Here is a 12317-nt window from a genome sequence, read left to right on the forward strand (position 1 = left end):
AATATATATAGAAAATTTTAATGTAGTATTATAAAATAGTTTGGAATACGTAAACACTAAGAAAATACGGTAAGTTGTAATGGGGGAACAATGTTATGCAATAATGAAAAATATGAGTTGTAAGGGATTGTAAGAGTTGTATGGATAGGTTTTTGGTTGTCCAGTTGATCACAGGGTAAATGAAATGTATTGCGTTTGCGTGAAATTAAAAAAATATTTGTATCTCTCCTTAAACACTATTGTTGAATATGCAAGTGAAAAACTACAAAAATTTAAGTAATATTCTCTTAACCATATGCACGTGGCACTTTCCTACTTTATGGTAGCCCTGAAAAGGGCTGTTTTTGTCGTCGATTGGCTTCAACAGCTCGTTGTAATTACTAACCTTATGGTAGCCCAGAGAAGGGTCGTTGTCGTCGAATGACTTCAACTGCTCGTAATTCATAACCTTGTGCTGGTTCTGAAAAGGGGTCGTTTTTTGCGTTAGCTCTGAGAAAAGCTGTTGGGTCCGGAAGCTGGTCTCCAGCGAAGTCCATTGAAGTCAGATTGAGCTTTCCCTCAGCGGCAGTTGAGTCCCAACTACAGCGTAGCAGTAGTGGTCCCCAGAGCGCTGTAGTTTCGGGTCGACGTCGGTCGTCCTTTGTCGGCGTGGCCTAGACGTTTCGCCCCGAGCGATCCCACGCTGGACCGGCTACTGCTGCTAAGTCCGCCGGCCAGGGCAATTGAAGCCCGGCAAGGTAAAGCAGGAAGGTAGCGTCTGTGCATCCAGCGGCTTCCTCGGCGGGCCGGCCAGGCCTGTTACTACGGCGGGAATGTCGTAATTCGCCGGGAGGTCCTACATTGAGCCGGCCAAGGAACTTCTTCTGACTTCTTCCATATTCTTCTACTTCGTCCTCTCCAGGTGGTAATTGACAATAAATTTAAAATTCACTGTCGTGCACGCTCTTTTATTGGAGCACTTTTATTAGAGTGATGGGCTGCAGCCCCGCTAAGGTGGGATAATTGCGCGATTATATGTGCGGTCGGAATGATGCTTCTATAAGCGTCCGTATACTGTGCGCCAGTTCACATAGTTGCTACCTTGTTCCACGCCGATATTAAATTAGGTATATATGTGGTAACACTATACAAAAAGGACATAGTTGTTAAAAGTTAATTTTTGCAAAGTGATCCAAAATATTCCTCCTAAACGTTGCTGGTCTATTCTAGTGATTAAAATAATAAAGTTCATATCACCTTGGCTCCCGGAATGCTTTGTTTTTGAGTTACTGCCAGGTTGAGTTTCTTGTCCTCAAGAAAAAACAGTTTGGGTAAATTTTTGAATTTGGTCATTTATTTACATGTTCCAACAAAAGTCAGTCGAAAGTATTTACTTCAGGAGAGTTGGGTAGATACACCTTCATCAATAAATTTATTTGATAATATTCTTTTCAGATAACGAATAAGAGCATTATTAGATTGTGCTTCTGATAATTTGTATTAGAAAATCATTCAGCTTCAAATTTTTAGTTATATATCTACTAAAAGTTATATTAACTCATAAATACAATGTTTATGTAACCATAACTAGTGAGTGTAATACTGAAAATATGAGAACCAATTAAATGTTCTCAAAATGTTTTATCAGCTATTTATTGAAAAACTATGTTCAAATTGTATCCATCGTAATTTTTATTACGCTTAAACGTTCCAGCCAAGAGAATATTATTTTATTAATCGCTGACAAAAATTAAGTAATAGTGTTCGATCACGGAGTCATATATGTTATTTCTTGTCATCAAATTGGTCTGTTATAGTTAAAATGCTTCTTATTCTTAATTGTTACTGTTTATCTTAAGATTATATTGTCTACTGAGTTAAAATGTAGTCTTTAACGATTAAATTAAACACGTAACATTTGAAAAATGTACAATAATATTCATTCAACGTAACATAATTTAATAAAAACACTGCAGTTAAATTATTGTGTAATGCGTCTACAATTAAATGAAATACTAAAACAATGATCTAAATATTAAAATAAACATTATCTATTTCTTTGGTTTCCTTGCATTTTGCCCGCCACCACCCATTCAGTCGCCCTAAAGTATAAGACCGAATGTTTGTGCCACAAACGGCTACACAGCCTCGAAACAGTTTAGCGACCAGTGTCCTAAGTAGCTCTTTGAGCTAATGTAACAGCATGAGCGGACTAAGCGTGGTGCCATAGACATTTGATTTGTGTCCCACTTGTCATACATTACTAAACTGGGTAGGCGCAAACCGTCAACTACTAAAACTTATATGATACTCAATAAATAAATTTTCATTGTCAAGACAGCAATTCGTTGTCCCGCCTAAGCCGCTGAATGCCAGCAAGTACCTGTCCACCAATATTAAAGCGCTTGGAGCCTTAATTGGCTGGTGGTCAGATATAACTTACGGGTAGCGTTTTACAGCAACGCGGTAGGAGCCTTTTCCCTTCTGCTACTGATGCCGGTTGAACAAAGGAATGGAATCAAGGAACACCCACAAGGTCCGAAAATGAGGTTCCCCTGGTGACATACTTTTCCACACCCAGGTGACCATCTCTAAACAGAACCGTACTATTAGACACGTACTCACAGTCACAGAAGGTGCTGACAAATCTGGCCTAGACGCGGGGTTCGCACTTCCGCCGTTTCGTCAGTTAGTTTGAAGGAATCATGTTAGGTTGTATGTGAAGATGTCTGTATGAGACCTATATGAAGGCAAAATTTGATTTTTAATTTACTGATGCAAGTGTCTGCTGGGGCATTTGCATCGGTGACATCCCGACCGAGGCCTGGCTGATGACAGTGAGATGTAATCAGTTAGAGGGTCTAAAGACGACTTCCTGTAAAGACCCACAAGGCTCGGAACGGAATGGGTGGTGTGGCGACCGGTAACGTCATAAGGTGGATGTCTCCCCCCTACGGGGTTGGGAGACAGTCCAACTGCTTGTACTCCTAAAAGATCGCCCATCACCAAGGTGACGTCAATGTAACTTTCCCCCAGTTCGGAAGAGAAAGTCGGCGGTTGGTCTGCCTCGTTAAGCCAGTAGAGTTTACTGGCATCTACGAATTGTGCGAGATCAGCGCCTCTGAGTTCAGTGAGTAGTAAACTCTAGGCGGAAGACTTGGCGTTAGCGTTCAGAGCAACCAGCAGTCTGGTGCCCGAGACCGTCCAGAATCCGTCCCAACTTTGCCAACAAGTCATCGATACTCCATCCAAGCTGGAAGTATCTCGACACTAGCACGGTATTGAGCACACTCCTCGTGACTCGCACGACGTTGAATTGCTCGTCAACTCAGCCTCAAAAAACTGAGGAACCAGAAGACACCCAACGAGACCGAGCCGAGTACGATCACAGAAAGCGGCCATCCCCCACGAGAATGAATAACAACAATCCCGTAGAAGCCGACCACCCCCTATCCCCGACCGCGTACGGCTCTTACTTTTAGTAGGTCTTACTCCTCAAGGAAGTTCATGGCTTCATTTGTGGCCGCCCGGGTGTGATGCAGGTTAAACTGGCCCAGGCGCAAGTGTTAACTAGGTAACGACTGTCCTCAAAAGCTTCCCCCAGCTCAGGCGTAGCCATACGCCTTACTGTTCACGGTCTTTACCCGGGCTATGTCATGGGATCTGCAATGCTTGCCCCCGACCCGATATCCGGCATCAAAACCTTTCACCAGTGAACAAGGGGGACACTTTGCAGGTGCGGTCTTATTAGGGCAATTAGCCACCTTGTAACCAACAAGGGCGAAGTGACCATACATCTCCGACTGCGCTCTGCAATGGAGAGACCAAAGCCTTTACATTTGAAGCACCGGGGTACTTCTGTATGGTTGACCACCCTACATGAGGTTCACCCAAGGAACAGCCGACACCAGCCACCAAGACTTTGATAAGGTCTCTACACACTTTGAGTCACCTTTCCGCCCCAACTTCCCGACTACCCTGGTACCATTCAGAAAGTTCTCGACAGCCATATCCATTGCAGGATTTTGAGTGTATATGGCCTTGAGGATTTCGGGCTCCTCTACCCTCGCTGACCTTAGTAAGTCATAGAACAATATTTGCGGCCTCCGCTCGGCCAGCAACTGCGTCTTCAGCCCGTTCTTCTTGAGAACATCGGCCTCCAGCAGCCGCTTCGCCTACTGTTCATTTACGACCTCCAGGACCACACCATGATCCCTTGTTTTTGGAATGCTGGTGGGGGACTAACCCGCTTAGGCCACGTTGTAGCTGTTACCGTAGTCTCACAGGTCAGTGCAGGAGACAGGCTTTTTAACTTTCTCCTTCACCTGCTTTAAAGACGTGTGGATATTGCCAAGGACCCTCCCCGTTGCGGGTTTGAAGTCCTTGATTCCTTCCACCAACTGATTCACCTTGCCTTACAGTAAATATTCGTTGATTTACTGTCTAGGGTCCGGTTACCGCCTTGAAGGCTCTCCCATTTCAGTGCCAGCTTAGATACCATCAAGCTACATTCTGAAAAACACGAGTTGACGATCTGCCCATTCTCGACTGAAATCGTCGACTCCTTAGCGGAGAGCTTGTAGCTCACGTGGCCCACATCTCCTAAATCTACCGTAAACCCTTAGACCCAGAGATCATCTTTACAGGCTTCTCCCTGGAGACCTCTTGTTCAGGGCAGACAACTACACCGCTGTCATCAGCCACCGTCACCTTCAAAAGAGACGCTTTTCCGACCTGGTCCGACCCTCACTACCGTGCTCTCCTCGTGCAGTTCCAGTTACCGCTTTCAATGCACAACTTGAAACAGAGTCTGCAGCAGGATTTAAGGAAATGTCAGAAAGACCGTAGTAAAGCTCTCAACTGAGTTGCACGAAAGGACCGGTGAGCAAAGGGTTGAAGAACAGCCTCCTGCGGAACCGTCGTTCTTCCACGCCTCCGTGGATGGGCGACTTTTACGAAGCATGGGGTCTCTGGATTCCCGGAGCGAGATCGACACTTTGCTTGTAAATGGGGTTCCGCCGACTCATCGAGAAAAAAATACTATTAATAGCATTGTCGTTATTAATGTCCTGTACTGTCTTGCAGGCAGTATTCGATTTTGTAGAAGACAAGCCTTTTAAGTAATGAAAATAAATCTTTTTATTTCCTGCCCTTTGCTGATAATTGATTTATATTATTATATTTAGAAGTACTTTGAATAAGTCCCATAATTTTGCTCGAAATTATTTTCGACTTACTTTAATAAACTGTAAAATATTATTCTAAACATTACTTTATAACATTCCATCAACATTATATTTTTTCCGTTTCTGTTATGTTTATCATTAACTGTTAGAAGATATTATTTATTTCTAAATAATAAAAATTCATTGCAACATGTTTCTGCTGTAGAAAAATTTACATTTTGTAATTAATTTTTTTTTACAAGTATGTATGAATATTGAATGTTTACAGATTTCAATTCGTGATATTTTAAATAGTGTAGTAATAGAAGAAATGAAGGTCAGTTTTACAATTAATTAAAAATTATTATTAAATATTTTAATTATATTTCCAATTTAAATTAATTAAAAAAATATTACGTAATTCATATATATATATTTTTTCTTCTTTTTGTTCATATCAGGTAACATAACGCCATGAATAAATTATTGTTTAATTAATTTTTTTAAAATAATTTAATAAATATATTATTAACATCTTAATTACTTTGCAAATGCGACAAAATATAAATGAATATTTCCAGTTATAGGCCATGTTGGAGGACCAGGAATTTTTTTAATCATTATTTCCATTCTAATTACTCTCCAGTAATACCAAGCTAAAGACAAAGCTAGAAGTGCATTGATAGCCCGGAATATTAGATAGCTCATCAAATATTCTTTAATATCTTCTTACCTTTGACATCCAATCCACTATAAAAAAAAATCAAAAATGAACAGCAGTCAAAAACTTATATTCAAGGAAGATCTCGAAGATAAAAAGGATAAAGTAGCTCTAACTTACTGAAATAATCAATTTTATACAAAAAAAAAATTACAGATCAATTTAGTTTAATAAAAGTTACTATTAAAATTAATTTTGTAGAGAAAAACTGTAAATATGAGTTTGCTCTACTCACTTAAAATAATGCAGCTTCGAAAGTAAAAATATGTTATATTTTATTAATTTAATACAAGGTAATAAATAAATAATTTTTTTATCAATAGTAACATCAACATTAAAGATAACATTCATTCATCAAGATTTGTGTTAATGTCCCGGTAAAAATGTAGTCTTGAACATAATCAGGCCGACCATTTCTTAGACATGTGGTTAATTGAATCCCAACGATTAAAAAACACCGGAATCCACTATCTAGTATCCAAATCCGTGTAAAAGCAACTGCCTTATCAAGATTTGAATCTCAGGAAGTCTTAGCTTTGAAATAATTTACCACTACTAATACTAGCTAATTTACCACTACACTAATCCGATGGGATAAAAAAAATTATTTTTATGATTAATAGAATGATTATTATTTTTTAAATTTTATTTTCCTAATGTGTACGTTGCAATTTGTTTAACTAATGAACAATAAGCAACCTGCCATAGACCAACCAGATGAAGATGACAGTTTTGTACAAGACTCAGGCCGGCTATTTCTGAAACAAGTGGTTAATAAAACCACAACCACCAAAGTACATCAGTTTCCGGTGTCTAGTATTTAATTGCACACATACGAGTAATTAATGTTTACTAGGATTTAAACCTCAGGACTTTAGACTTTTTAGCTGTAAATCACTAGAACAGACCTGTGAACTGAACAAAATTGAAAAAAATATAGAAAAATGACGCTTTATTTAACTAACAGATTTATGTGTTTTACAGGTTTAGACAAAATTAAGGAAGAATAATTAACATAGTACTTTCTTGTTTGAGTTTCTTTATTTAATGAAAATTATTAAATTCCCTTATTCATTTTTACTTATACATTTTCAGTTTTTTTTTTTTTAAGTAAAAGACTGTCTAATAGTGCACTGAATTATTTTTCTTTCTTTTTCCTGTTAAGCCTCCGGGAATTACCGTTCAGGTTTTACTTCAGAGAATGAATGAAGATGATATGTATGGGTGTAAATGAAGGATAGTCTTGTACAATCTCATCTGACCATTCCTGAGATGTTAATTGAAACCCAACTACCAAAGAACACTGGTACCCACGGTCTAGTCAAATCCGTATAAAAGTAACTGCCTTTACTAGGACTTGAACGCTGGAACTCTCGACTTCCAAATCAGCTGATTTTGAAAGACGCGTTCACCACTAGACCACCCCGGTGGGTCAACAACTTACCCAATAAGTATACATGGGCAGAAGTAAATCATCATTGGAACGTTGGAAGGCAATGTCAACACCAGTTTAGCGTCAATGTGCGATGCAGCCCACTTTACAATGAGTTGTTAGGGCTATTCATATTATCTGATCGTTTAATTGTTGAGGTCTATTACACTTTTCTTCAAGAAGGATTGGCGTAGCTGCAAGAAAATATTCCTCAAGCGCTGAAACGCAATCCAGCACGATTGCACCCCCTCTCATACTTCTCTTGTGCCGTTTCCACTCACTTAAACCATTATTTCCCTGAGAAATGGATCGTTCGTGGAGGTCCAAAATTCTGGCCAGCAAAATCGCCTGATCTATCACCTTAAGATTTTTGTGTCCGGGGATGAATGAAAAACATTTTATTCTAAACAAAAACAAGTAGTTTTAGTGAAGAATTAATTATCTACTTTATGGATGCAGCTGAGCAACTTAAGGACAGTCCTAAAGAACGAAAAAGAGCAACAAAATCAGTACAGAAGCGTTCCAAGAAATTTGTTGAAAATGGCCGTCTCAGTTTTGAACATTTATTTTTAATTATATATGTATATATATATATATATATATATATATATATATATACACTTTGGTCTGGTGTACTGTTTCTAAATAAAATTCACGTTTTTATCATTTTTCTTTGTTTTATTCAACTTGTGTTACAGCATTTTGTTCTAAATTAAATTCTCTATAATTTTGTTAACTGTTTTATGTGTTTATAACCCATTTAACAAAGTTATTGTACGTCAAACAAAAAAACAAAGTTTTTACCCCAATTTATTGGTTTTCACCCAAGATTTCTGAAAAAAACTGCTACAGGTACAGTTCTGGGACCTATTTTATTTAATTTTGCTGGAAAAGTACTTTTAGAAACCATTATTTTTACTTTTTAATTAAGTTCTACATTTTTTATTACGATCTCGTTTCACCGGGGTAGCTGAAATTCGAGCGAAATCTTTCACTAGCCGTCACTCACAAATGAGGCATTTCAGGACATATTTTTTTATGAACTTTTTTCAATTATTACGAAAGTTATTTTTCCATTATTACGTTAACTTTTTCCATTATTAAGAGTAGAAAATGTCATGAAAATTTAGGGAAAACTTCGTGATATACTTTGTATGTATATACACACATACACACACACACACACACACACACACACACACACACACACACACACACACATTTTCTTTTAATTTAATACCACCCAACATTTTAGATGATACGTACAATCAAATAATACGTAGTAATATTAGTAGTAATCTGAAACACAACCACATGATAATGAAAGATTATGAGGTGTAGTGCTACATTATAGTTATAATTTCTTTTATATAGATGTTTGGCGGCCGGAGAGTCCACATCGTTGTTAAGGATGTGGACGTACTCACTACGATTGACGAGTTCCTAAAGGAACTTCGTCAGGTTGCACGGGAGTCGGTCTCACAAGATACACTATCCATGCAGCCGGTAATTTGGGCGGTGCAAGTGGTCACCTTGGTAGTGCCGTCCATCTTAGCGACCAAGCTTCTGTCCGATGGGCGAATTCGAATTGGGTGGGTGGCCTGCCGGGTTGATGAGGCACACCTTTGATGACTTATGTTTCGATGGGGAAGCCAGGCCACAGGGCCAAATTGTGTCTTGGACCAGATCGCAGCGGCCACTGCTCTACCTGTGACGAGCCTGGTTACTTGCGAAAAAATTGTTTACAGGAGCCTTGATGTCTCACATGCTAATTTGTGGACGGACATTCGCCTGGAGGCCGTCGATGTAAGGCAACTTTGCCTACGTCATGAATTTTCTGGAGTTTGTACAATGAAGCTGCGGTGTCTGTAGGGGCAGCCCCATCCGGGAGGAGTGGGAGGCTCCGGCGTCTCACCACAATGATCGGGTGGAGAATCCCTTGCAGACGCCATTTGGGGGGGAATGCAAGACCATAGTCCTGGTAAGGGATGCCTTCAGGGGTTCTTCCTCCATTAGAGGCTGGGCGTATAAAGACCGGGGTCCTAGAGGTCTAGAGGCATGTAACACAAGACCAAATCCCGGCTATCTGGTTGGGTCCTAGCGCTGTACCAAGGTAGTTTGAGGCGAAGGCACTTCTCGGAACTGAGTTAATGCATAATTGCGAATCTGGTTCCGGTGAGCGGGGAGATTACAGATGAAAAAAGAAGGTAACAAATAAGAGTAGGTCAATTTTATAATTTACTAGCAGACCCGGCAATGTTTCGCTATTGCTAAATATATTTATATATATATATATATATATATACATATATATATAGAATAAAGAAGTCTGTTTGTATATTTGTTTGTTTGTTTCTTAAATATCTGGACACCGGCCCCATTTAACGGGTATACTTTTTGCAAAAATATTTCTTTTCACGTAACTAATATTCATATTCTGAATATGAACTAAATCGGTCCATAATTATAATTTTTCAAAATATCTTAACCCCAGCGCCATGTAGCGGGTTCATTTTTTGCAGAAATAATTATTTCCATGTAAGTAACGTGTATTCTGAATATGAGGCAAATCGGGCCATAAATACAATTTTTTTAAATATCTCGACGCCAGCGCCACCTAGCGGGTCCATACTAATTCAGAAACCTTCCCTGGCATGCGTCCAACCATTCCCCAAAGTTTCATCCCTATCGGATGAACGGTTTAGGAAGGCAGACAGACAAACATTCATTTTTATATACATTGATTAAAAATGATCGTTAAGAATGTTATGTTCACTTTCCAATTCAACTTATTTGAAACAACTTTACTTAATATTTTTTTTTTTTTATTGTACGATTATAACACTTTTTTAATATCAGGAGGCATAATTCTATGAATAAATATTATTTAATTCAAATTATTAAATAAAATTCTATCGATATTTTATTCTGTTTATTCTTTAATGGGATGTATACGTAGAATTTCTCAAAGTATTCCTTATGAGGTTGTTTTTTTTAATTAATTTTTGTTTTTTGTTGTATTGTGAGTCTTTTAATTTAAGTGGTTTTTTTTTTATTTTCATTTGGATGTTTGATTTTTTCTTTTCCTTTATTTATAATTTTCCTTTCTTGTATTTTAGCCGAAACTAATCGTTCTCCATTTGATTTTTCTAAGGCATATCCAGGCCAAAAAGTAAATAAGAATTTCCTATAATAGACCATGTTGGCGGGCCGGGAATTCTTTAAATAATTTTTTCTATTCTAATTATTTTCCAGTAATACCAAGCTAATAATGTAGCTAGAAGTGCCATGGTAGACCAAAATATTTGATAGCATGTAATGTCTAAATATTCTCTTACCTTTGATATCCACGCCACTATAAAAAGATTTAAAAAATTAAGTAAACAGTAGTACAGAAATATATCTCAAGGGACGGACGCCGAGATAGAAAGAAAAACCTAATATTAATTTACTAAAACAGTTAATTTTATAGAAAACATTTTCCACAGAGGTGAATTTAACAGTAAAAATTAATAAATTTATACCAAAAATTCTAATCATGCGTTTCTTATCATGTAAAATAATGCAGGTTCAAAAATTATAATATAATTAAGTTATATCTAGCTAATTAACTTTATTTAATGTAAGATGACTGCAGGAGAATTGATTAATAATTAAATTTGTTATTTATTTTTTGTTGCTGTTGAAAAAGATATTAAATTTAGGAACAAAATTTAATATAATAATATTATAACAGAATAAAATTCTTTTATTTTAATAAAATAATGGTTTATGATAAAACGGAAAATAACAGATTTATTTAAATGACTGTTGTATGTTTTTGATATTTTACAAATATACACATAATTAATGAGGAAAAATGTCCGTAATAATTTTTTTTTGAGTTATTCAATAAATAAAAATTTTGCAACTGTCTTAACTGTAGCCTAGATTTTATTTAGTATGTACAGTTTTTTTCAGTAAAAAAATACATAAATAGATCACCATCGCATAAGCACTACAAAACTGTAATGTACACAAGATTAACCTACGTTTACCTTCTATTCTACGGGAAAAAAATCCAAAAAAATTGATTACAGTGTAACTACAAAAACAATAAGGGATTTTAGCGGGCCCACGGAAGGAAAACAATAAAAAAATTAAAATCTCATCACTAAAAAATTTAGTATCAAAAAACAATTACAACAAAATTATATAAAAGATGAATTACCAATAATAAGATAGACATTCACGTAAACAGAAAATAACCCTGAATAGTTGTAATGATTGGAGGGAAATTAAATACTGTAATACTAATTTAATAAAAAATTAACAACTTGTAGGAAAGTTAGAAAATATTTCCCTGAATTACAGGTTAATTTTTTTTCAATACTTCATTTTATTATTTCCTCCTTTCTATGAAAAAGGGAAACTTTAACAAATAAAAAAAATCCATGGATTGCAAGATAATTTCAAAAATTTATCCACGGCCAAGGAATTCATGTGAAAATTTATTTTTTATTCACTTACAAGATTATTTGAAAATTTTTTAAATGTTTTACGAAAAATCAGAAATATTACTTGAGTTTTATACTAAAAAATTTTGACAATAATAAATCAGTATCTATATTATATAAACAGTATCTAAAGAAATAAAATATAAAATCCATTTTTACACAATTCTTCCGGGAACAAGATCATCAGAATAGTTCTAGAACTGAAAACTTGTCTTATAATTAACAAAACAAACAATATTAAAAACTAAGCAAATAAAGTTTGTAAACTAAAATAAAATATATCTCTATTAAACTAAATCTATTAAGTCGATGTACTTTTAAAATAATTTCTCAAAATATCCAAGTATACCGATTTAAAATTTTTTTTAATTCATTGATTTCTAATAAATAACATATACGTTTAAAAATGCATACGAGTATATACATTTGTATATATTGTATCTCCATGTACACTAATCAATTAATGATTAATGATAACCTAAAGTTACAAAAGACTTAGTTTTTTCTTGTTGCATTTAAAAAAA

This window comes from Lycorma delicatula, chromosome 7 (genome assembly GCF_047948215.1).
Source record: "Lycorma delicatula isolate Av1 chromosome 7, ASM4794821v1, whole genome shotgun sequence".
Classification (NCBI taxonomy): domain Eukaryota; kingdom Metazoa; phylum Arthropoda; class Insecta; order Hemiptera; family Fulgoridae; genus Lycorma; species Lycorma delicatula.